General features: G+C 38.9%; 1 long non-coding RNA gene across 1 annotated transcript; it reads right to left on the bottom strand.

Annotated features, from left to right (window-relative positions):
• Window positions 1-3637: 3637 nt before the first annotated feature.
• LOC116149157 (uncharacterized) lies at window positions 3638-26161 on the bottom strand. Its single transcript, XR_004132789.2, has 3 exons — window positions 25965-26161; window positions 13456-13535; window positions 3638-3694 (listed from the first exon to the last, which is right to left on the bottom strand). It is a non-coding gene; the product is annotated as an uncharacterized LOC116149157 (long non-coding RNA).
• Between the last annotated feature and the right edge of the window lie 226 nt (window positions 26162-26387).

The following is a 26387-nucleotide window of genomic DNA, read 5'->3' as shown; positions in this document are numbered from 1 at the left end:
GCTCTAGACTTGCCAGTAGTAGGTTTGGGTTGGTTGATTACTGGGTCTTGCTCTGGGGTGGGGGTAGTTTGGTGATAGGACAGGAGGCCTGGTGGATATCTGGTCAGGTACGGCACACTGTGGAGTCCTCAGCTGGGGGACACACTATTCTGGGAGCTCCAGAAAATCATCAGCCCACAGCCTGCCAAAGACCCTAGATTCTGGGGGCTAGTCCCTCTTCCAGCTGAAGGTCTTTTCCACTCCTAGCCCACTAAACTAGGGAAGGCCACTGCACTCTTGCAACTGTGGTCCCATCGGCATCCCTTGGGAGCTTATAAGAAATGCAGAAGCTCAGGCCCTGCCCCAGACCTACCGAATCTGCACTTTTAAATAATTGTGCTAAAATATGCATAACACAGAATTTACCATCTTAACTATTTTTAGGTTTACAGTTCAGTAGTGTTAACTATATTCACATTATTGTGCAACTAATCACCAGAACTCTTTTCATCTTGCAAAACTGAAACACTGTACCCATTAAAACAACTCCCTATTTCCTTCTCCCCTCACCCAGCTGCTGGCAACCACTGAGAACTACACTTTAACAAGGTCCCCAGCTGATTCATATGCCCATTAAAGGTTGAGAAGCACAGCCCTAAGTATAAGAACCATAGATTATAAAATCAGGAGCCACTGTGAGTTTCCTGAGGCACCCAGGCCATGACCTTGGGCAAGGCAATGGAAACCAGCCAGCAGAGCAATGACTAATCTCTCCAGACAATTCTGATGCATGCTCAAGTTTGAGAACCACTGCTCTAGACCAGTGATTTGCCCTCCTGCCTACATACTAGAATCACCTGGGAAATTATGACTGAGATCCATCCCAAACCAACTCTAGTCTCTAGAGGCAGGACCCAGGCATCTGTATTTTTGAAATATCTCACAGCAATTGTGATCACTTAGCCAAGTTTCAGAACCACTGATCTGGAGGGACGAAGGAGGCTGGTAGGATTCTGCGCTGTGTGTGGGATTTAGAGGGGAATGGTGTTCCAGGTAAGGAATCGTAACTGCTGCTCCATTTTATATTTGCCCAGGTACCCTGATATGAACGATTGCTCCAAGGAGTTGAAAAAAAAAAGTTGTCTTTGTGAAAAGAAATAGCTGTCTTCTCAGAAGCTGTGACACCCTCCCATCGCCTGTCATTATTTCCTAACATGGTGCTCTGTTTATTTTAATAGCATCCACCACAATGAGCAATTACTGTGCTTACTGTCTGCCTCCTCTCGCTGAACCAACACCTGAAGCTGTGTAAGAGCCAGGTTCAGAGCTCTTGCTCACCTCTCCCTCTCACAGAGCCCTTGATAAATATTCAAGTGAATCAAACACGTTACCAATCAACCCTGTTATGTCACCGAATTTCCTCACTTACTGGCCCCAAACCAACAGAGTGTAATATAGGAAAGCGGGGAGCCAGCTTCTGACAGTGAAAGAGGCTGCCAAACTGTCAGGACTGGAAGAATTGTGATGGTGGTGGGATCCGGGGAGCAGGGGAATGTGGGATTTGCATGACGCAGTCAAGGTCAGTGAGGGGTGAGTTTTCCCAGGTGGAAGAGGCCAGTGCAGGTAGCAGTGCAGACTGATTGACTGGGTGAAGATCAGAATTCTTAAATGAGTGATAGGGACTTTGAGTTAGTGAGATTTGAATATATAAATGTGACTTCATCCAGAACCTCCCAGCTGGTGAGGCTTGGATGAAAATGAATTTATATTTATATAACACCTCCCGTGCTGACTCCCATCCCAGGCAGAATTCTGTAGTGGAAAGACCATGGATTTTGAAACAGACATGCATTCAAATTCTGCTGTAGAGATTGTAGAGTTGACAGCCAGCTGGAGATTGAGTTCTTAAAGAATTTGGGACACCTGACTACACCAACCCCAAACTGCCTAGTATTTGCAGAATCCCCTTGAAAAAGAAAGTGGCCAACTGTTATATGCAACTGAACTTAATTTGAACTAATACAAGGTATAGTTAAATTATGCTTCTTTCATATTCAATTCACAAAAATGAGGTTTAATCACAGATAATCACTGCACTGATTCCATGATGATCAAATAGTGTACAATCTACTAGTTGCACTGAACTGGTGGCTGAATGTAGAGTTTTGATTTATAATGCAAAATAAATGTTAAGATGCTTAAAGAAGTGTAGCTGATCCAAAAAGCTGATTTTAGACAGTAATAAATAGCCCTAAGCTTCTCTGGGCACCAAACATTACCTCTGAAGGAAAACATATGCAAAAAAGCACCACAATCTAGTTAAAGTAAAAAGTATTGCCGTTGGTTTTATGGATTTCTACTAACTATTTTTATTTGTCTTAAGTTTGAAGTAGATTTTAGGCACATTTACTGTGCTAGAGAATTACCACTAGTAAGAAACAGAGTCTCTGTCCTAGAAATACATATATGTAACTTTTGGTCTTTACTTTTTGTCAGAAAATGAGCAGGGTGGGAGAGAAACAGAGACAACATGAGATAAAGGGAATGAAATGGAAGGTTATATACTGGTCAGTGGGAAAACAGGGAAAAGCAGAACTTGGAGGAAGATGCTGAGACAGGGTGTCCTATGGGATGGCTGGGACAGAGGGTAGTGATAATATCTACTGTTGGAATAATGGATTTCTGTTTACAAAGCCCATGAGTTACCTCACTCAGCAGTAGGTGTAGAAACACAGGGAGGGATGCCGGGGTTATGAGTCAGAGAAGGGACGGCTGTAAGGGAATAGCAGCAGGAATTCTTTGGAATGATAGAAAAGATAGTCTCTTTACTCCAACTGCCCAAGATAACCAACATTGGTTATAATGTTGGGCGTGTATATAAGTATCAGGGAATGATTTTAGATTTTGACCTCACACTTACGCTGTTTTGGAGACCCTCTTTATGAAAACTACAAAATTAACTTCAGGGTCTTGAACGAGATCTCTGCAAGTGAGTGCTTCTGAGCCTTAGCCCCACTGTAAATTCAGCCCTGATCATTTATTTACATTTTAAAAACAATCAAAACAGGGACCATACTATACATACTGTCTGTAAACTTTTTCCCCTCAACTATATGTCTTAGGTACCCTTTCCTGCCAATAAATCTGATTCCAGCTCATCTTTTAAAATAATTCTATGGTTTTCCTAATATTCTTTATACATGTATTGAATGATATTTAAATTATTTCCACATGTTGATCCTCTCCCTGGGGGATGCTTTCCATAACAACAGAGCCTGGAATATGATAAGCCCTCAATAAAATGTTTGTTGAATTGGTGCCTTGTTCTGAGCTGTGTAGTTTCCAGGTCTGACTGGGTTAAAAGATGGTGACCTCTACTCTGAAGCTCCCCTTGGCTGGAGTGGTGAGACAGAGAACAAAGCATCAGTATTCTGTCTCCAATGCCTCTCCCTCCTCTGTCCATCTTTCCTCCCTCCCGCTTCCCATGGGCTATCAACACTCAGGGCTCCTAGTGACGGTGGGAAACCTCACTGAACAGGTTTGGCCACAAAACAAGATGGCGTTTCAGGAATATGCTTGAGATTTCAAAGCACTTCTAACCTTTTAGGGAAAGTTTCCTGAACATTCTTTCCCCGGATGGCAGCAAAGTCCCAAGCGTGCAACTGGAAAGACAGTGGCAATCAGAGAGTCTTGAGTTCATTTAGCTCCTGTGAATCTGGAAAATAAAGAATATTAAAAATGAATAAAAATTTCACAAGATCAAGGAGTATGGGACTTTAGAAAGTTCTCTTTAGATTCTTATGAGATTGATAGAATGGACGGTGAATATATTTAATTTATCTAGGCCAAAAGGCATAATCTGTTCATTCGTGATTAGAGACATTCTCTAGAAATAATCAGCAGACGTACCAGCAGAAGAAACAGTAGGTTCAAAACCTATCATCCCAGAATAATGAATAGAGTTTTGATGCTTTTAAGGAGAAAATGCATATGCTCATATCCTCAAATAAATCTCTACATCATTCATGAAAGATAGTGGAATATTAAGCCTACCAACTTCTCTTATTTCCAGCCTCTATAGCCGTCTAATCTAAACTGAGATCCCTCTTCTCCATGGGTTCAGTCATGTCCCCAGGCCCAGGTGAATCTAAGGCACCCAAGGGCAGGTGCTCAGTATAAAGGACATAAGTTACTGTTCCTTGCTACTTTCTCAGCTTTACATAGGTTTGACAGGAACAGGGCTCTTGCTTCATTCCTAATGCCTGAGTGGCTGACAAGGACAAGTTTCAGTAACCAGGTCACATGTCTCTCCCATAGTTTTCTCCAGATCCTTGAACTATACTGGCACCTTTTTTGATATTCCGTTTTTCTAGAGTGAGGACCCTGGGTAGACATCGCTAGTTCACTCACCACCACTCATTCTCATTTCCTAATAGTACTTACACTGTCTTTCTAATATTTACCTCTTTCCCACGCAGTTCAGACATTTCAGGGAAATCTGACCCCATGCCCAGCTCAAGAGGTGGGCTCTGGTGAGCTCAAGGCCATCCACCCGTTGCAGTGCCCTGATCAGTTCACCTACTCAGGGATGTGCCAGCGACTCAAGCTATCTAGTCACAATGAATCTCAGTGTTTTGCTCAGACTATGGGGACTCGGCTGCTCTATTTCTCATTGGAAATAAGCCAGAAAACTTTTAGCTCCCATTGCAGCTGGCAAAAACTAGTTAAATGTTCACCGCTGTTTCCTTTTTCCCCTGGGCACACAGTTCACTACATTGCCCAGCCTCCCTTGGAATTAGGTCTGGCCATGTGACTGAGTTCTAGCGAATGGAATGTGGGCCATATCCATGTCTCACTTATCAAGCCTGTTGCCTCCTAAGTGATCATTCCTTCTCCTTCCCTGTTTCCTGGCTGAATGGAGAAGCACAATGGAGGGAGCCTGGGTAGCAACCTGGAGGACGGCGTCCCAGGACTGCTGCTTGACCAGGCACATTGTGTTGAACTGCATGGAGAAATAAATTTGTATTTTGTGAAAAATACTAAAATGTTGAAATTGGTTATAATATTAACCTTCCCTGATTACTTCACTCCCTTACCTCTGAATCTTCCTTTTCATAGCCCCATAAATCCCTTTTGTTGATTAAACATGTTGCTTTGTGTTTTTCTGTAACTACTAGAATAGGATTAACTGATAGAGATCCTGCCTTGCACCCCATTCTGATACAGATCCTGGTTTACACTGTGGCTTTTGGGTTGTGTGGTTGAAGCTTATTTGATTCAGTTCATTCCTGGCATTCATGTCACCCTGCCTAGGGAGCACAATCTTGCTTGTTTAATGGCTTAACTAGTGATTGTGGTTAGATGCTCCGCCTTATTTTCTCCATTCGCTAAAATAACTTTTTTCCCCCCACTGCAATTTGCTGTCCATTTAGGGATTAAGGATAACCACTACAGGCTCCATATTGCTCCTGGTTAATTACTTAGTGCTTCTTAATTACTCACTAAGGAGCCTAGCAGCCAAATAGTTTAACTAATATCACAAGATGAAAAAAGATATAAACTTGGATAGGAGCATCTTACCCTTACTTTCACGGGGGTTATAGTTCTCTATCACCAGATCAAAGTATCCATATTCATTGTTCATATCACTTTCACAGGGACCAAAAGACCTTGGAGGCAAATGACAAGGGTCAATGGAATAATGGAGTGGTTTGATTTAGTCCTTTCCAGATAATTGTCTATTTAGAACAAGCAGTCTTCTGTGTTAATAGCAAAGGCCAATCCCATGTCAGATCCACTTTAATAAACAAACCAATGTTGAGGAAATGCCAAATATGACCACCAGCAAGATCTTTTCTTTTTGCCCCAACCTTTCTTTCTCATACTATTTTACTGTCCCACCCAAGGAAGCCTCCCTGCCACTTACTCCATCAGACTAGATGTGTTAAATCAGTATCACACCAACTTTTTTTAACCTAGTAATCCTGCTTCCCATCTTTTCTACCTTCGTTTGTATTGACCACTGAAAATAAAAAAAGTTAAGTCAAAATTTCCTTTCTCAAAGCACTTACAACCTCATGAAGGAGGCAAAATGCATTTTAATTGTAATAAAATATGGGAAGTGCTATGATAAAGTTATACACGTGATGCTGTGAGGCACAGAGAAGAGCCGCTTAACCCAGTATGAAGTTCATAAAGGCTCTCAAGGGGGAAAAATGCCTAAGCTGAACCACAAAAAGCTGAATGCTATCTGAACATAAACCAGGAGCCTAAAATGCCAGCAGCTGATGGGTGGAGGGACACATTCAGGGAAGACGGTAGAAGGCACGAGAGGTCAGGGCTTAGAAAAGATACCTAAGCATGCTTTTGAATTAGTTATTCCTCTTAGAATTTAAGTTTCTTGAGTGTAGAAACCTGATCTATCTCATTCACTGATGTGTCTTCAGTACCTAAAACAGAGCCTGATACCTACATGGAGCTAAATTAGTATTTGCGGAGCTGAATAAATGCCTGGAAGTGATGCCATCAGGTATGCATCTCACATGAAACATGCTAGCAGCCATGTGCAGCCGGCAGGGAGACCAGTCCTCAGGCAAACGCAATAGACCCAGAAGAGAAGGGGACCTCCGCATGGCAATGAAGGCAGGGCAAGGAAAAAGGGACATATTTGAGAAATGTTTACAAAGTCAAGTCAGCAGGACTTGGTAACTGGATGTGGGAGACGAAGGAGAAATCAGTATGACCCTTAGTGATCAAGAATAGAGCAGGAATAGATTGGGAGGAGGGAGATATAACAGAAGAAACCTACATGGCTAGGAGTTTGCTTTTAACAAAATCTTTCTCCCACCCTTCACCCTCTCAGGGACCCCCTAACCAGGTAATGTCACATTCATACTGTCATGCTGGTTTAAGTGACATTTATATAATTTTGAAATTATACAATTTATGATATTATAAGTTAGGATATATTTACATATCCTAAATAATATGTTATTTAAAGGTGTATGTTAGACCTTCTCACTGTATCTTTCAGATCAGTTACCTCTACTTTGTATTTTCCATATTTTTGACTCCCTGTTCTAAATTCTTGGTCTGTGTGTGTGTCTGTGTATATACATATATATACACAGACACACAGACACACATAAATATATGGCTGTGTGATTTCAATAATATTGGAATTATAAATTTGTGCAAGTGCTTTTATTTTGGAGAAGACATTTCTCTAACAGCTAGATGAGATAAACTTTTTATTCACTTAAGATTATTATTTATTATTAGGATGTAGCACACAATTACTTTTTTTAACATTTTTTATTGATTTATAATCATTTTACAACGTTGTGTCAAATTCCAGTGTAGAGCACAATTTTTCAGTTATACATGAACATATATATATATTCATTGTCACATTTTTTCCTCTGTGAGCTACCATAAGATCTTGTGTATATTTCCCTGTGCTATACAGTATAATCTTGTTTACCTATTCTACAATTTTGAAATCCCAGTCTATCCCTTCCCACTCTCCGCCCCCTTGGCAACCACAAGTTTGTATTCTATGTCTATAAGTCTATTTCTGTTTTGTATTTATGCTTTGTTTGTTTGTTTGTTTGTTTAGATTCCACATATGAGCGATCTCATATGGTATTTTTCTTTCTCTTTCTGGCTTACTTCACTTAGAATGACATTCTCTAGGAGCATCCATGTTGCTGCAAATGGCATTATGTTGTCAGTTTTTATGGCTGAGTAGTATTCCATTGTATAAATATACCACATCTTCTTTATCCAGTCATCTGCGGATGGACATTTAGGCTGCTTCCATGTCTTGGCCATTGTAAATAGTGCTGCTATGAACATTGGGGTGCAGGTGTCATCCTGAAATAGGGTTCCTTCTGGATATATGCCCAGAAGCGGGATTCCTGGGTCATACGGTAAGTCTATTACTAGTCTTTTGAGGAATCTCCATACTGTTTTCCACAGTGGCTGCACCAAACTGCATTCCCACCAGCAGTGTAGGAGGGTTCCCCCTTCTCCACAGCCTCTCCAGCATTTTTCATTTGTGGATTTTTGAATGATGCCCATTCTGACTGGTGTGAGGTGATACCTCATTGTAGTTTTGATTTGCATTTATCTGATAATTAGTGATACTGAGCATTTTTTCATGTGCCTATTGATCATTTGTATGTCTTCCTTGGAGAATTTCTTGTTTAGGTCTTCTGCCCATTTTTGGATTGGGTTGTTTGGTTATTTCTTATTAAGTCATATGAGCTGCTTATACATTCTGGAGAGCAAGCCTTTGTCGGTTTCATTAGCAAAAATGTTCTCCCATTCTGTAGGTTGTCTTTTTGTTTTACTTATAGTTTCCTTTGCTGTGCAGAAGCTTGTAAGTTTCATTAAGTCCCATTTGTTTATTTTTGCTTTTATTTCTATTGCTTGAGTAGACTGTTCTAGGAGAACATATTTGCGATGTATGTCAGATAATGTTTTGCCTATATTTTCCTCTAGGAGGTTTATTGTATCTTGTCTTATGTTAAAGTCTTTGATCCATTTTGAGTTTATTTTTGTGTATGGTGTAAGGGAGTGCTCTGGCTTCATTGCTTTACATGCTGCTGTCCAGTTTTCCCAACATCATTTGCTGAAGAGACTGTCTTTATTCCATTGTATATTCTTGCCTCCTTTGTCGAAGATGAGTTGACCAAAAGTTTGTGGGTTCATTTCTGGGCTCTCTATTCTGTTCCACTGGTCTATATGTTTTTGTACCAATACCATGCTGTCTTGATGACTGTAGCTCTATAGTATTGTCTGAAGTCTGGGAGAGTTATTCCTCCAGCCTCTTTCTTTCTCTTCAGTAATGCTTTGGCAATTCTAGGTCTTTGATGGTTCCATATAAATTTTATTATGATTCATTCTAGTTCTGTGAAATATGTCCTGGGTAATTTGATAGGGATTGCATTAAATCTGTAGATTGCCTGGGGCAGTGTGACCATTTTAACAATATTGATTCTTCCAATCCAAGAGCATGGGATATCTTTCCACTTTTTAAAGTTTTCTTTAATTTCCTTCATCAATGGTTTATAGTTTTCTGTGTATAATTCTTTCACCTTCTTGGTTAGATTTATTCCTAGGTATTTTATTACTTTGGGTGCTATTTTAAAGGGGATTGTTTCTTTACTTTCTTTTTCTGTTGTTTCATTGTTAGTGTAAAGAAATGCCACTGATTTTTGAATGTTAATCTTGTAACCTGCTACCTTGCTGAATTCTTCGATCAGCTCTAGTAGTTTTTGTGTGGACTTTTAGGGTTTTCTATATATAGTAACATGTCATCAGCATATAGTGACACTTTTACCTCTTCTTTCCCAATTTGGATCCCTTTTATTTCTCTCTCTTGCCTGATTGCTGTGGCTAGGACTTCCAAGACTAGGTTGAATAGGAGTGGTGATAGTGGGCAGCCTTGTCTTGTCCCAGATTTTAGTGGGAAGCTTTTGAGTTTTTCACCGTTGAGTACTATGCTGGCTGTAGGTTTGTCATATATAGCTTTTATTATGTTGAGATATGTTCCCTCTATGCCCACTTTGGTGAGAGCTTTTATCATAAATGAGTGTTGAAATAATGTTTATTATATAATACAATATTTATTATTAATGATCAACAACATAAATAATTTCAATTGGCCTTGTTAGTCTGTAACACTGTATGAAATTCCAGCTATAGCTGCTTCCCTACCCAAACAACTAATAGTGTTCTGAATAATCAAGGACACAGATGGTGACATCAACTAGGATCTAATCATATAACCTTAGGCTGCCATTTTCTCAGGTCTGAAATGAAAAGGTTGAATTCTGACCTCTGAAATGAGAAGGTCACTTCAGTTTAAAGGGTAATCTGGCTCTTTCAGAGCTAATAATCTGGGCTGATAATATTTCAGCTCTTTTCTCTGGGGAAGAAAGAGAAAGACAGGTTTATCCAGTTACTACGTTTTTTCCTCTCCTCAACCCAAAATCATTTTTAAAAAGAGCTCGTAGGAGCAAACAAAAATAAATCAATATAATAATACAGGAAAATATTGAGATTTTAAAATGAGAGGAAGAGAAAAGAGATGAACACACACAAATTTATTCTATAATGTCCTATAGTTGGGTCACAAAGTCTATGCAGCACTTTCCGGTGGCCCAAGCAGAAAAGAAAACATGATTAGTTATTAAGCTCACATTGTTCATAAGATAATAGCAAACCAAAGCAAAGCTTTGCCTAGAAACTTATTCTGAGAAAACCTTCTCCCATGGGTCTTGTGTCAGTATCCTTGAGCTGCCATGAGAAATTACTACAAAACAGGGGGCTTAGAACAACAGAAATATATTCTCCCACAGTTCAGAAAATCAAGGTCTTGGCAGAGTTGGTTCCTTCTAGGGGCTCTGAGGGAGAATCTGTTCCATGCCTCTCTCCCAGCTTATGGTGCTGCTGGCAGTCCTTGGCAAGTAGCTGCCTCACTCCAGATTCCACCTGTCATGTAGCTGCCTTCTCTGTGCATGTCTCTGTATCCAAGCTTCCCTCAGTGAATAATACTGTGTCTATACTGACTGATCAATTGTAACAAATGCACTACACTAACGCAAGCTGTTAGTAATGGGGAAACTGTGGGGAAGGGAGAAGGGGCACATGGAATTCTCTGGACTTACTGCTCAGTTTTACTATAAAACTGAAGCTTCCCTTTAAAAAAAAGTCTATTAATTTTAAATAACTTAATACTGGCTTTTAATATTTATATGTAATAATGAAAGTCCAATAATAACATAATATAATTGAAAACTAGCATTTCAAAACCAAGCCAGGACTTCTGATGCTCTAACCATGTTTTAAAAGATAAGGCACCCAAAGCTCTTCTTCTCTATCTAGTTTGCACAGCTGTCTGGGGCCCTGGAGCACCCTCGTCCAATGACCTGGCCTTGGCAAGAGCTTGTCTCAGGGACCCTCCACCACCAAGATCCCTCTGGTTCCCAGCAGGGTGTGGGGCACCAGGGGCAGCTCTGTGCTGGCATGTACCTCTTTTATTGGGTTGGTGATCACTGCAGCCATGCCTCGGTTTGGGGACATCCCACTGCGCCGGCTCCACCTGCTTGCCCAGCCCCTCATGTCTCCACCTGGTCATGCGCGCCACACCTTGGCACCAGGGATGGAGAGGATGCTGAGCCAGAGTGTCTGCTCTGAGCCCCTCTCTGAGATCGGCGGGGCAGCTGTAGCTAACATGGTGCAGGAGTAGGCAGGTAAGGTGGCTGGAAAGGAAGCCTGGTGTGGGGCTGGTTTGTTTCCCCACCTCCCCTGGCCCAGCTAAGGCCTCAAACCCGCAAAGCCACAGACGCACTTCCACACAGCTTTGGACATCCAGTCTGTCATTCCTAAAGCCTGGGTGGCTGTGCTTGCAGCCTAAAAATAAACTCCCACTTCCCTTGGGGGCATTGGGATTTATTCTATTTAAATTGCACAGATTGTTTTCATTCCTCGGGGTTTGAAGCACTGAAGGCTGAAATCTGCTTCTCAGCTCTTTGCACGTATTTGTTTTTGTGATGGAGTCACCCTTGCAACAGGGGCTGCTCCTATGGCAACTGCTACAAAACAAGATCAGGCCTCCACCAGTTGAGGGGAAAGGAAGCCTTCCAAGAAAGCCTGGCACTGCTAGGTGGATCTCCCTTTTAAGGGCCTGGCCGGCATGAACAACGATGCATGACAACGATGTTTTCATGATGAAGTCCTGCATTGTGCTAACTCAGCTGAAAATTTCTTTAAAGTATGTCTTTCTCTTTGGGTTAGAAGGAAATGTTGGAATTAGGAGTTAACACTTGTTTCGAACAGTTACAAGAGGATAAAGTGTTACACCTTAGCTCATATTCTAACAACTGCAAGCACTGGCCTTGATATCGACATACAGATAGATATGATATATAGAGCTATATGGCTAGATAAAGCTATAGGTGAATAGATATATACAATGCATACAATATAATGCACATGTAATTACATAAATTGTTGCACATATTATAATATTCCAATTATTTTGAAACTTTGTACTTCTGAGCAGATATTGTTTGGAAAATACTTGCAACACTTTACGCTTTGAATTTTAAGTTCTTATACTAAATTCAGAGTTGAGGTCCAAGATCCCTCTGGATCCAGCTGAAAAGCAAGGCTTCATTTCCTTCTAACAGAAGAATTCTTGACCCTATTAGACCTCATGCTCACTTTTTTGTAATGAATATTTTGTAACACCTCCTTAACTATCCTAAAATGCAACTTATAGTTAATATTATTTCCCTACAATATAATTTTAAAAAAATCAATACAATGCTCTAACTACAATATAAAGTAGAACTAAAAGGAAAGTAATTAATAATAATATGATACAGGGACAAGCTAAGAGAAGACACTGTGAGGTAGACGTACGCCTGCCCTTCCATGTATAGTCACATATGAGAGTGACAGCCACAAATGAAAGCTGATACAGATGTCTCATTGGCAAGGAAAATATTCCAAATTGGTGACAAGATTTTCTGAAATGGCAAACAAATCTTAGTAAAGCAAGCAAAACAAAATGGGATCTTCCTCTTTTTAACATCATAATTGCATTCATGGAATTCAATGTATATTAAAACCATGCAAAAGATCCTTTGGGTTTATAGGTAAAATTAGTTAGGTTCTAGGCTCAGATAATAATAAATAGGGTGTTCAGTTTATTTGTTTTCCTTAAATATATGATGGGACATTCAAAAGTTGATAGAAGTATCCCATGCCAACAGTGCTACCCAAATATTGTGACAACTAAGCCTCCTCCTACACAGATTTCCAAAACATCCCCTAGAGACTTTTTCATAAGAGAGAAATAAACCTCTATTGTCTTTATGTACTTTGTGGTCTTTTTGTTATGACAGCTTAAGGAATACTCTAGCCATACATACAGTTTCAAGTTATTTTATATATGTTTTATTTATTTGTTTGTTTTTATACCATTAGTTAAAGGTAAGTATTATGATCAGGCAAATAAGAACATTCTCATAAGGAAACAAGTACAACCATACCTCATTTTATTGTGCTTAGCTTTATTGTGCTTCATAGATATTGCATTTTTTTTTAATTGAAGGTTTGTGCCAACCCTATGTTGAGTAAGTCTACTGGCACCATTTTTCCAATAGCATTTGCTCACTTCATGTCTCTTTGTCACTTTTTGATAATTCTCACAGTATTTCATTACCATCATATTTGTTGTGGTGATCTGTGATCAGTGATTTTTTGATGCTACTGTTGCAAAAAGATCACCACTTGCTGAAGGCTCAGATGAGGATTAGTATTTTTAGCAATAAAGTATTTTTATATTACGGTATATAAATTATTTTTTAGTCAGAATGCTATTGCACACTTAATAGATTACAGTATAGTGTAAACATAACTTGTATATGCACTGGGAAACCAAAAAAAATTGTGACTCACTTTTATTGTGATATTCACTTTATTGCGGTGGTCTGGAATCCAACTGAAAACATTTCTGAGGTATGTCTGAGGAGACTTCTCTGAAACATAGAACAAAGACAGAAGATATATTGATTTAAAGTGTACTTACTGTTTCATGATGCATTCTACCAGATGAGATTGTCCTAGCTTCACAGATATTTACACTTTTGTTATCATGAGGCAGTATAAGGTGGCTATTAATTGCTTAAGTTTGTAGTCAAGTCCTAGCTTCATCCTTGTTGCTGTGTGGCCTTAGACAAGTTACTTAACCTCTCTGTGCCTCATTTCCTCATCTGTAAAAAGGAACCAACAATAGATCAACTTCATTGGGTTGATGTGAGAATTAAATGCAATTCTTCATAAGTGACCAAGATGTTGGATAATCAAGATTCTTGTAACATAATCAGAAAGCCCTTTACTGTCTCATTGTCTACTTAAAATTTATTTAGTGGGAGAAGGCCTTCCCCTGCTTTGGATGAAAAATCAGGCATCTCCCTCATTTTTCTGACTATCCTTAGATAATAAAAAGCTCTACAACCTCATTAAGTTGTAAAACACAATCTTATTTTTGATGCTTAGGAAGTCATGTTCCATATAACAATAAAGGCTTCAGTTTCATCCAAAGTTCCCCCCAGTTGGGGTCTTCTAATGAGAAGAAGACAGGTACAGGGGACAAAATTCTCCTCTATTTCCTCACCTTACTCCTCTAATCTTGATCTCCCAATTTGATAACCAGGGTTTCTCATCAGTTGAGGTGGGAGGAAAGGTAGGGAGGTGCGTAGAGAAGTTCTTACTTGGGACCACTGGAAGATGGCTCCCCACTTTCTGGGCTTGGCAAATGTTCAAAGGTAACTTTTATTTTCTGATGTTTCAGAGGCCCCACCATGACATTCAACTGCACTTCCTGCGTTGAGAGAAATGTGTTTTCTCCTGGTTGCTGTCTGGTTGCTACAGCCTTAGCTGTGTGTGTGTGTGCGTGCATGTGTGTATCTGCGTGTCTCTGTGCGTGTATTTTCAATTGCTCACTGGACAGAGAATCCCTGTTGGAGACCCGCTGTTCCTCCAGGCAGTCCCCTAGCCAGGATTTAGGAAGGCTCTGAGTCACCCTTTCCTCCCTGAGGGTCCACACATGGACTCTGTCCTGACACTCTGGGAGCGCCTGCTGATTGAGGACAGCTGCAGCTCGCTATCACTCTGCTCACGAAGCTTCTTGCCCACCCTTCTCTCTTGCTCTTTAGAAGCTCCAGTCACAAGTCAGACACAACAACTGGGCCTCCTCATTGCAGGAGACACATTCCAAGCTCTGGATGGTCCCAGGAAGCCCTCTTTACTTGAGATGAAAAAGAAAGCAACCCTACTACACCCATTTGGTCCATATGGGAAAGAACCTAGAGAGCACCTCTCCCCAAATACTTTTTCTTCAACTCTTAGGTATTTGACTTGGCTGAAGTTGTCAAGAGTTTTCAACTAAATCCTACTCCGTAAGCCCTCTAGGGTGTTTAGCTTACAACTCACTTTGGTATTTAATATCTATTGTCTTCATGTCTTAGTCAAAACTGGGAAAGAAAGAGACTCATTTTTTTATCTTCTGTATGTGAAAAGCATTTGTAATAGTGATTAGTAAGTGGTAGCTAACATGACTATCCTGACATAAAACAAGACATGTGGGTAGTTTAAAGTTAGTAAGTGGAACCAAAACAAAAGAATCACTCATATTGTCCTCCTCTAACAAATAGGCTTGGAGAATCAATTCGATGTTGTGAAGTATCTTTTCCAGTTTATTTTCAGAGTAGAAGAAATTTTTCTCTATTTGGGATAAATTAACTGCAGTTCAGTTTAAGTAGAGCAGTGGACTTGTGACCTCTTATTTCTAGTCAGTGATACTTTGAAACTGAGTCATACTAAGCAAAGATATATGTGGCAGGAATTACGGCCAGTATGGGGCCAGTGAGTGTACAGGGCCATGATGTTCCATGCAAAGAACGTGGAAAGATTAACTTCCAACCCCTTTGACTATCATTTCCTTCAGCAGATACAATAGGGAAATTGCTGTCCACACTTTTGAAATGGTTCCTCCATGGACGACTTTTTCAGGGAAAAAAGATTTACTGTTTTTTAAAAACAATTTAGATTAGGAAGACATGATTTTTTTTGTTGTTATTGTATAACTGCAGTCTCCTTTTTATGCTTTCTTTTCTAAAGACTGATGAAAAAAGTTTACTGGGTTGTTCTGATTGGACCAGTCAAGTTCCAGCCATGAGAGCCTGGGATGAATGCTCTCTGAACCTCTCAGCAGCGACTTTGCTTCTCCATCAACTGGGGAGCACACACCTGCCCTGAGTAACTCACAGAGCTATTTTCAGGATCTAATTGGCAAGTATGTGTAAAAATAGCAATGATGCTATTTCATTATTAGTGAAAGTACTTGATAATTATATTGAGGGAAATAATTTTCCTGTTGTGTTTGGGCTTGTCTGCTGAAGATAAATTCTGGAGCAGGCCGAAGAGAGAGCAAAGTCATATATGAATCCTGGGCAACTTGGGGCCTTAGGGCATCTGACAGAACTTTGGAATAGAGCCCTGGACATCCATAATATGGTTAGAGAGAGTGAATGGCACTGTATTTTCTCTGTCTTAGCTTATCATGTTCTACTTCCAGCTCTCAGGCAGTTCAAAGCAGAATATTTCTGTAGCGTGATATGAGTACCTTAAACTAACATGGCAGTAGGACCTGAAGGAGAGAGTAGTCACCTCACCAGCTCTTCATCAAGACAAAGCAGATGCAGATAAAAATCTGGCCAGGTTCACTGGACTTTCAGTTCACTTGTTAAACAGAGCATGCTATTAGCATCAAGGGTCTTGGTGATGACAGCACTGAACATGCCTGTCTCTTGAGGTGTGCTGCTCTGATCCTGATTGACGCCCTTTGATGGAGCATAGCTGTCACGTCTTTCTCCATCATCTGGGGGATCCCCTGTCCTGTGTTAGATCTCCTGTTTTTTGAATGCTGTTTTCCTCTTTCTTGGCTTACTCTCATGTTTTGTGGAGAACCTTGAGAAAGGACACACAGAAGGTAAGATTCTGTGATATTATATACCTGATTATAGCTTTGTCCTACTCTAATGCTCCACGAATAGTTGATTAGGTATAGAATTCTACACTGCAAGTAATTTTCTTTCAGATTTTGGAAGGTATTGCTCCAGTGTTTTCTTGCTTCCAAAGTGACTACTGAGAAGTCAGAAGCCTTTCTGTTTCTAGTATCGGGTATACTACTACTTCTGCCTGTCTGGAAATGAGTAATATCTTCTTTTTACCCCTGGCATTCTAATATTTCACAAGAATATGCCTCAGAGTGGATATACTGGGCTAAGTATCTACTGGGCTTTTTCAATCTGGTAACTTATGTCATTCAATTCCAGGAAATTTTCTTGAATTTTTTTGTTTATTGTCTTCCCTTCCTTTTCTTTCTTCTTTCTGGCACTTTTATTATTCACTGTTTTGATTTCCCTGGATAATCCTATGGGTTTTTTTCATCTTTTCTCTTTGTCTTCTACTTCATGAGAGAAGTCCTCAAACGCACTTTCTCAAGTGCTATCAACAGAACTTTCTGCAATGATGGAAATGTTCTATATCTGAGCTGGCCAATACCTTAGCCTCTAGCCATGGGTGGCTTTGGAGTGTTTTTTGAAATGCAACTAGTGCAAATGACGAGTTGAATTTTAAATTTCGTTAATTTTATAAGTAATTTACATTTAAATTGGTTAGCGGTTACCACATTGGACAGAACAAGTATTTTTTTTTTTCTGCTACCAAGTTTTTAATTTCCAAGAGCCCTTTTCAGTTTTCTTTTTCTAAATCTTCCATTTCTATAGCTTTGGTTCTTGTTTAATGGATGCAATATCCCCTCTTGTCTCTCTGAGGATAGATATGATTATAGCTATTGCTTTTAAGGCTTGAATAATTTCTGTTTTCTCCAAGATGCTTTTTCTGTTTGTTCTTGTTTGTTTTGGTCTCTATCTTCTATATAACAGGCTTTCATCAGATATCTGGTAACACTGGGTGGCCTACTCAAAATTAAGAGTGAGAAATTTAAAAACATTAAAAAATCTGAGTCTGTGAATTCTATTGTAGGGTGATGTTGGTAGAGAGGCTGTTGGCAAAATCTTGATGTCAGTATCTTTAAGCATCTTCTTTAGGATGGCCACGTTCCCCCAGGAAAGTTTTCCAATCTCTCCCCTAATGAGTAAAGATTCAGCTGTTCCTTCTGTGGACGAAGTAGGGGAAGAGGTTGGGGAAGGGGGTGATCTCTTAATCTCCTTTAATGAGAATGAACATCCAGACTTCTACGGGTGAAGGAGGATCTAGGGCTCTAATTTCTTCTCAAACAGCTTTCACTGTGGTCCTCCTTTTATTAGCTTTTCTCTCCCTTTTACCTCCAGTCCTGGACTTGTAGTCCTAACTTAAAGAGCCTACAAATCATGCCCTTTGAAGAGTTTGCTGTGTCCCTATTGTTGGTTTCTTAGCTTTCCCACTGATGGCTTGGGGTTTTGTTTTCTCAGGTCTGTTAAGTCACTTACCACTGATCTAAAAGTCCTTCAGCTTCCAAAATTTTGTTGCTGTTGTCTCCTCTCCTGTTCTCCTAATCCATGTGGGTTTAGGCCCTAAAATACTTCTTATTTTTAATGGTTGTTCAAGAGGGAGGAAAATTAAATGCATATGTTCAGTCTACCATTTTAACCTGTAAATTCGGAAGTGTCTGATGTAAGGTCCAGTTCTTCTGTAACGCATTCTTCTGACTTATTTGCCTTTAGCAGAATTAATCCTGTCCTTCACAGCACTTGAATATTTTTAGTGTGGTACACAAAAAATTGGATCCTAATCCATTTGTTTCTGTATGCCTCTTTCCCCAGAGAAAATATTAATCCTAAAATGTCAGGACCCAGTTTTTATGAATAGCACCTATCACAATTAACAGTAAGTGAGGACTCAATAAATGTTTGCCATACTCAGGAATGTATAATAGTTAGGTTCCAGTAAGGGTAGTGATGAACCTTTTTAAAAATCGAACACTTATTTGGATATGTTTTCTGTTTTTAATTCCCCTTTTTTTTTTGCTGTCTTCCCAAATTAAAACTGAAAACTGTTAGCCCCCCCACAATATAGAAGCCTGTTTATACATCAGCTAGATTAGTTTCTGAATTGATCGCCCTCTGGTGGCATTTCAAGAAATGAACTTCTTGTACAGCCTGTGGGTGGTCTTTTAAGGAGAGGATATCTGGTCTATTGCTATTAAATTCTCAATAGACTGCATCTGTCTATTTTTCTTAGTTTTCCTAATTGAACACGCACGACTTTTGCAATCAGAGAAAGGCTATAATTTTCAAAATCACTTGATGAGTTTCTGATATAACAGCCGAACAAAAATACAAATATAAATTATGTGTATTTAAAATACAATCTATTTCTAATGTTTACTTTGCTTTTCTTATTTCTCAATCTGACTCAATTGAATTACAACAACCTTCAAATCTACCACTGATAATTCAAATGGTAAATATCTTAAGTTCTTTATAACAGAAAATCCATTTTATTTTATATACCAAAAACCCAAACAGTTTCTTCTGCTCAAATTAAAAATAAATCTGAAATCTTTAGTATACAGGTTTAATCATGTTTATTTAAACAGACATAAAAACGTGCAAAATAAACTTTCTTGGATGCTATATTTAATGACAGGGTCAAAAATCTGTAAACACCTCCCCTGTCACTATCATGCTGGTCTGTGCTTGTCAGCAAGGCTATACTCGGGGATGTAGTGGGGAGAACAGAGGACCCTGTTTGTTTGTATTCAAGATGAGATAGGATATGATTTGTACCAGGTCTCATAAATGTTTTAAGCAACTGCACAATACCATACATAGAGAAATTATTAGAACAAGGCATTTTTAACTCACAAATACACACACACACACACACAGCATACGTATCTATTAATATCCAAACTGAATAAAATTATTTAAACTTTCGAAGTTTAACTGTTCACAGAACCATAGCAAAGAAGTTCATGCCAAGCAAATATAAGAGAAATGGATACTATCAGATGACAACCACAGGAGATAAAGATGGGAGAGACACTCCATCCCTTCCCCATCCCTCTGAGAGCAGAAAACATGCTTGTCACATGAGTCTAACCAGTCTGAGCTCAGAATCTTTCTAGTTCCTACTCAGCAGGAATTGGTCATTTGTGGCCCAGAGACTGTTTATGTTTTCCCTTCTTTCCTCCTCCTCCACTTTCTCCTCTTCCTCCTTTTCCAAATAAGTATTCTTATTCCAGTTACCCTGCTCCTACTTTCTCATCTTGGGTATAGTCAGAGCAGAAGACTTGTCTTTGGTTTACAAGTGGCAAGAAGAGCTCCACTGGAGCCTGATAATGAGGACGGCACATCACTCAGAGATCGCAGACATTGAGCTGGATGCACTAACTGAATAACCTCTGGGTGTGGTCGCCACTGGGGAAGGAATGGGTGTGCTCTCTGTGCAGGAAGGGGGATGTGCACGGGTATGTGTGTTCACCAGGACTGTGGCAGAAACTGTTAGTTGTCTGAATGTTTGATCTTCCCTTTTCAACAATAACAGACTTTCAACTGTTAATAGTTAACTGTGCACAGAACCAAAACATTCCCCTCAGCCTCTTCTGCAACTAGTTGTAGTTATGTGACTACGTTCCAACAGATGGGATATAAGCATGACTTCTGGGTGTGACCCTAAAAGGAAATGCACATTCTCCCTTTCAATTTCTCCTTCTTTCCACTGGCTGGAACGCACACGGAATGCTGAGCTGTCTAGAACAGGGGAATGAGGACAGCACGCTAGGAATGGTGGAGCAACAAGACAAAAGGACCCTGGGCCCTGGACATCTTTGCATTATAGAGCCAAGCTTTAACTTCCCAGATAAATTTTTATGTCATTTAAGCCATGGCTATTTAAGGTTTTTTTCTTACACAGTCAAATCTTTATTCTAAAAAGAAACATGCCAAGGAAGGAAGCAGATCTCATAAAGCAGAATTTAGCCAAATCTGGAGATTTGAGGGAAACATTCTGGAGATGAAGTTTAATCTCTGATTTAAAGAATGAGAGGAATTATCCTGGAAAAACTTTGAGATAAGAACAAGGATCTGATATTGGGATATGGAACAAAGTTAAGCATGGAAGGAGACAGATGGTATTTCCTGCTAAACCTGCAGAAATCAGCACAACCCAGATCATTCTGAGTCTTGTAGCCTCTTGAATGAGGCAGGTGAAGAAGATGAAAAGTCAAAAGTAAATCCCCAAAATGAATCCAACTACGTGGTTTACAAAACCATTTACTGAGAAAAGAAACAACAGAGAAGTGGTAGTTTTGGTGGGAAGATGATGAGCTCACTTTCAGATACACGGAGTGTGAGGTGTTCTTGAGTAGGCAATTAGTCACGTGGATCTTGTGCTCGGAATTAAGATCTTGGATGGAAATATATGTTTTGGAGTCACTGGCAATCAGATGGTAAACAAAGCTAGAGGAATGGATAAGAAAACCTAGAAATGGATAGGGACACCTAAGAAAGTCTACACTGGGAAAAGAATGCAAGAGAAGAAGGTCTAAAACCCAGCCTTTAAAGAAGTCCTGCATTAAATGACTAACTATAAGAGTGGGGACTGACCAGGGAGACTGAGAAGGAATGGCCTGAGAGAAAGCAAGGAAGCCAGGCAAGTTCATTGTCATGGAGACCAAAGTAAGAAAGTGTTTCAGTAAATAAATTATGACCAACAATGTTGGATGCTGTTGCAAGGACACATAGGATGAGCTCTGATAACAGCCTACTGTGTATATATCTGAAAAAAAACAAAACCATTAATTTGAAAAGATACATGCACTCCAATGTTCATAGCAGCATTATTTACAATTACCAAGATCCAGAAGCAACCTCAATGTCCACTGACAATGAATGGATAATAAAGATGTGAAAAAATATATATATCCATATATATAATGGTATACTACTCAATCATAAAAAACAATGAAATCTTGCCATTTGCAACACGGATGGACTTTGAGGGTATTATGCTAAGTGAAATAAGTCAGACAGAGAAAGACAAATACTGTATGATATCACTTATATGTGGAATCTAAAAAATAAAACAAGCTAGTGAATATAATAAAAAAAAAAGGTACAGATTCATAGATATAGAGAACAAATTAGTGGTTACCAATGTGGAGAGGGAAAGGAGGGCAATATAGGGGTAGGAGATTAAAAGGTACAAACTTTGACACAACACTGTAAACTGACTATACTTCAATAAAAAATATATATATATACAAAAAAGGTACAAACAATTATGAATAAAATATTCTATAAAGATATATGTACAACACAGGGACTATAGCCAATATTTTGTAACTTAAGTGGAATATAATCTTTAAAAACTGTGAATCACTATATTGTATACCTATAACTGATATAATATTGTACATCAGCTATACTTTAATATAACATTTTTTAAAAAATTGAGGCTTAAGAGTCACACCCACTAATACCAATGTATGAATGTTATTTTGATACCAATTCCAAAAATAAATTTTAAAAGTATGAGACAATTGAAAAAAAGGAGAACTAATCTAAATTAAAAGTGAAATTATAGCTCATGTAAATGCCATACACTATGGGCTGAGCTATATATGCCTCAAATTCATATGTTGAAGTCCTAATTCTCAGTACTTACTTAATTATTTTTTCTTGAAGTATAATCAATTTATAATATATTAATTTCTGGTGTACAGCATAGAGATTCATTTATATTTTATATATATATATACACACACACACACATACACACACACACATACATACACATATACATATACACACACACACATATATATACATTTATGTTCCTTTTCATAGTTTTTATCCCCAGTAGTTCATAATGTGACTGTATTTGGAGGCAAGGGTCTTTATAGAGGTATTAAGTTAAAATGAGGTCATTAGGGTGGGCCCTAATCCAATATGACTGATGTCCTTGTAAGTACAGGAAATTTGGACACAAATAGTTATAGAGGGAAGACTATGTGAAGACACAGGGAGAAGATGGCCATGTACAAGCCAAGGAGAAAGGCCTCCAAAGACACCAGCCTTGCAGACTTCTTTATCTTGAATCTCTCCTTATCTTGAATTCAGAATTGTAAAAAAGTAAGTTTCTGTTGTTTAAGCCACCCAGTCTAGGGTACTTGTTATGGCAGCCCTAGCAAACTAATATATCATATATCTTAATATTGTAGAAATAAGAATGTAGCTTCAAAACTTATTGACCTCTCTCTCTCCCATGAATCCTGGAGAAATTCTGCCATTAAGAAAAAATATGGATTTGAGAAATGAATTACAACAACAACAACAAAAGAGGCTCCTTGGGAGTCTGAAGGGTTCAAAATGGTGTGGGAGGTAGATGTGCTTATCTAGGGAGGATGCAACTCTGCCTGGGGTGGTGGGCAACCAGAAGCAGCCATGAGAAGGCCTGGAGGGAAGAAGAAACCAGCAGCAACATCCCCACGCTGCCCAGGACTTCTATCAAGGCAGAAGCATGAGGGCACCAGGCTGAGGAGAGGGGTTATAAAAACAGGAAGTCTGGCCAGCTGCCTGCAGACGACTTCTTTGCCCTTCCTCTTCCAAATCCCAGGGCTGGTGGATTATGAACTGGGGAGATGGTCTCTCAAGCTACTTCTTCCTTAGAGATCAAAGGTGCAACCCTGAACAGAGTTGCCTGATGGAGTGACAACAAACAGGAGTGATTAGCACTAATTCTGTGGTGATGGGGGCTCATTTGCTTCCTTCTTAAACTCATCTGGAGGGTTACACATGCCTCTTCCCCAATTCACATTAGCAGACACTCCTATGGGCAACATGAGCTCATAGGCCAAAATACCCTGGCACCTGTGGAAGAGCTGAGAGATCATGAAATGCAGACAACACACTGAATCACACATACCAACTGAATTAGAATTATTAGAACAGATTAATCAAGAATTTCAAAGATGCATGATGAATGTACTTAAGGAGATAAATGAAGATATCAGCAACATGAAGAAAAAAATCATTAAAAAGTGGAAACATGGGTTATGAAAAGTAAAAAATTCTGATGAGAGAAATGGTACAGATCTGGCTTCAACAACGTGAAGGTGCTGCGCTCTCTAGTTAAACTCTCAAGGCTTTCCAAAAGTTCACAAACTACCGAAATTGTTTTCTTTGATACCCCTATGGGTTGATTCAAGCTGCTGGCTAACCAGTATACCCCAAATATGTGCACACCAAGCACTATTTCCAGACTGTGGCCTTTCTCCTCTCTCTTTTGTCTTTTAAATCCTGTTTTTGCCTTTGTTTCTTAACAATAGTGTAATGACTGCCTTCCTCATGTGACTGAATTGCTGAAGCAAATTAACTAAAGGTTCCTGAGTTATTCTTTGACTAAATAAAATATTTGAAGGGAAAATGCAATAAATAGGAAAAACTGCATGGAGGATACTGCTAAAGAGTAAGTTAGAGATTTGTAAAATCAGATTGAGAAACTTTCCCAGGAGGATGCAGGAAAAAACAAAGATACAAAAAACATACAAGGGAAGATAAGAGATGTAGAGGGTATGAAAAGAGCACAATGCTAATATCCAGATTTTATGGGTTCAGAATAGAGAGGGGAAAAGAATTGGAGAAGATACACTGAAAGAGATAATGAAGGTAAATTTTCCTAAATTAAAGAAAATGAAGGATCTCAGATTGAAAGGAATCAGAAATCAAAGAAAACAAAACAGACAAAAACCAAAAAAAGATCCCTACCTAGATTCATTACTGTGAAATTTAAAAACATTGATGATAAGAATAAAATACGCAGAGTTCTCAGAGAAAGAGAACAGATCATTTAAAAAAGATCAAGTATCATGTTGACTTCAGACTTTCAAAGCAACATTAGATACAAGAAGAAAATAAAGTAGTATTTTTAAAGCATTAAAGAAAAAGACCTTGGAACCTGCAGAAAACATTATATTAAGTAGAGATGTTCAGCACTGGTATCATTACTGTTAACAAATTACCAAGGCTTCTGGGCCATGCAGTAAGAAAGAAAAAGATAAAGAGGTGTAAGGGTAGGAAATGTAAAGCTAAAACATTTGCAGATACATGATCATGCATTTTAGAAAAAAACCAACAGAATAAAAAAAACTACTAAAGTTCATAAGAGAGCTTAGGCATTATAAAAATCAATAGAATTTTTTCTTTAAGTTCTTCTTACTCCTTTTACTAGAACTTCTCACAAACACCCAACCTAAATTTTAAACACACACACACACACACACACACACACACACACACACAGAGCATTCACAATAGTATAAAATAATATACCATTCATTATGGCAACAAAAACCATGAAGTATCTAGGAATTATCTTAACCAAGAATGGACAAGACCTCTATGGAGAAAATTATAAAATTTTAAAGACATAAAACATGATCTGAATAGTTATATTTTTTAACAGGGTGACAATTTTAGTATGTCAGTTCTTCAGTTCTCAATCTACTGAATTCAATTTTAATGAAAAATTCTGTTGGATTTTCAAGGACCAAAAACTTTGTCCTCAAATGTATGTGAAAGACCAAAATCCATAAATAGCTAAGCCAGTCTTGAAAAACAAGATTAAAAAGGGGGGACTTCTTTTGCAAGATACTAAGACACTGCAGAGCCAAGCAATAAAAACAGCGTGGGGTGGGTATAAGAACAGACATCATGGACCAATAGAACAAAGCAGGGTGCTCAGATTCAAACCTACACGTACAGAATTAAATATACACTGGCATCAGGCAGCAACGGGTAAAGGGCTTAGAAATAAATGGCATTCTACTCCATAAAAGTCACATATTTAGTTCAGCCTAGAACAATTTACAAAACCTGGTATTCAACACACAGATCTGTCAGAGAGTGGATTAATTCAGGGACATTAATGAATGCTAAATGAAAAACAGGTGTGTTTTTCACTGCGGTTAATAAGAGAATAATAGATTCTAGAACCTCTCTTTTAGGCTTGTGCCATACTTGAAACATTTAGGGAGGCTTTCCCCTCGAGCTGACAATCTAGGGCAACTGACTTTCTTAGGCACTGGGATTTCCCCCTTGGTGTATGGAAAGTAACAGCAGAGTCAACATTTAAAAAATGCGGATCTCCTTCATGCTGACATCACATAATCAAAGGAAAATATGGGACATAGCGGTATTTCTTGAACAAGTTCTCATCTCAGGACCTTTTCACTTGTTGCTCTGCCTGAAAGTCTCTTCAGATATCCTGCTTGTTCCCTCACTGCCTTTAGGTCTCTTTGCTTAAATAGAATATCATCAGAGAGACCCCCCATAACCACTCTATTTACAATTGCAACCCCCCCTTCCCACTTGAGCATCCCTGCCCATTCCCCTTACCTGCGTAATTTTTCTCCACACTGTGAACAGTTTACTTATTTCCTTTGTTTATTGTCTGTATCACACTTCTTGAATGTAAATTTCACTAGGGCAAAAGATTTTGTCATTTTTTTCAATGTTCATTTCTGGCACATAGAAAGCACTCAATAAATATTTGTTGAATGAATGAATGATTATTGCATCTTAGCATTCCCATAGATACTGGCAACAGTACTAAGTATAAGCCCATCATTTGAAGTATAGATAATAAATCAAGTCTTTATAGAAAATCTTCTTTACTTAACAGTTGAGACACAAATCAGAAAGCTCAAACAGAACAATTTGTAGCTAATCCTTATTAATGTTCACTTAATGTGGATCCTGACAGTGTTTACTGGGTCATTTTTTCTTCTTTGAGAGAGAGAGATGAGATTAGCAATTCTT

Source organism: Camelus dromedarius, chromosome 22 (assembly GCF_036321535.1).
Source record: "Camelus dromedarius isolate mCamDro1 chromosome 22, mCamDro1.pat, whole genome shotgun sequence".
NCBI lineage: Eukaryota > Metazoa > Chordata > Mammalia > Artiodactyla > Camelidae > Camelus > Camelus dromedarius.
This window is presented reverse-complemented; position numbering and strand designations above follow the sequence as displayed.